Genomic DNA, 339 nt, shown 5'->3' with positions numbered 1-339 from the left:
TCACCTACATTGAAAAGCTCAAAAACCTTCCGAAATTGGTACAAATTATCTCCCGTACTAATTCCCGCCAAACTGTGAATTCGACTAATTACCTCCTACATTGTAGACTACTAGTAATTTCACGAAATATCAGATTTTATGGGGGGGGGGGGGGGGGGGGGGGGGAGGGCCACCCCATTATGGAGCTTCATTTATGGTTAATCCAGACTTTTTACTGGTTCCACTACAAATTGTGTCTAGTTTGGGAGACATTTTATGGATATGAGTTAATGAGACAACCCAAAGACACAAACAAACTATTATTACGACAGTCTTAAACAGTTAAAATGCATAGTCTGA

Source organism: Mytilus californianus, unplaced genomic scaffold (genome assembly GCF_021869535.1).
Source record: "Mytilus californianus isolate M0D057914Y unplaced genomic scaffold, xbMytCali1.0.p SCAF_11, whole genome shotgun sequence".
NCBI classification, from domain to species: domain Eukaryota; kingdom Metazoa; phylum Mollusca; class Bivalvia; order Mytilida; family Mytilidae; genus Mytilus; species Mytilus californianus.
This window is presented reverse-complemented; position numbering follows the sequence as displayed.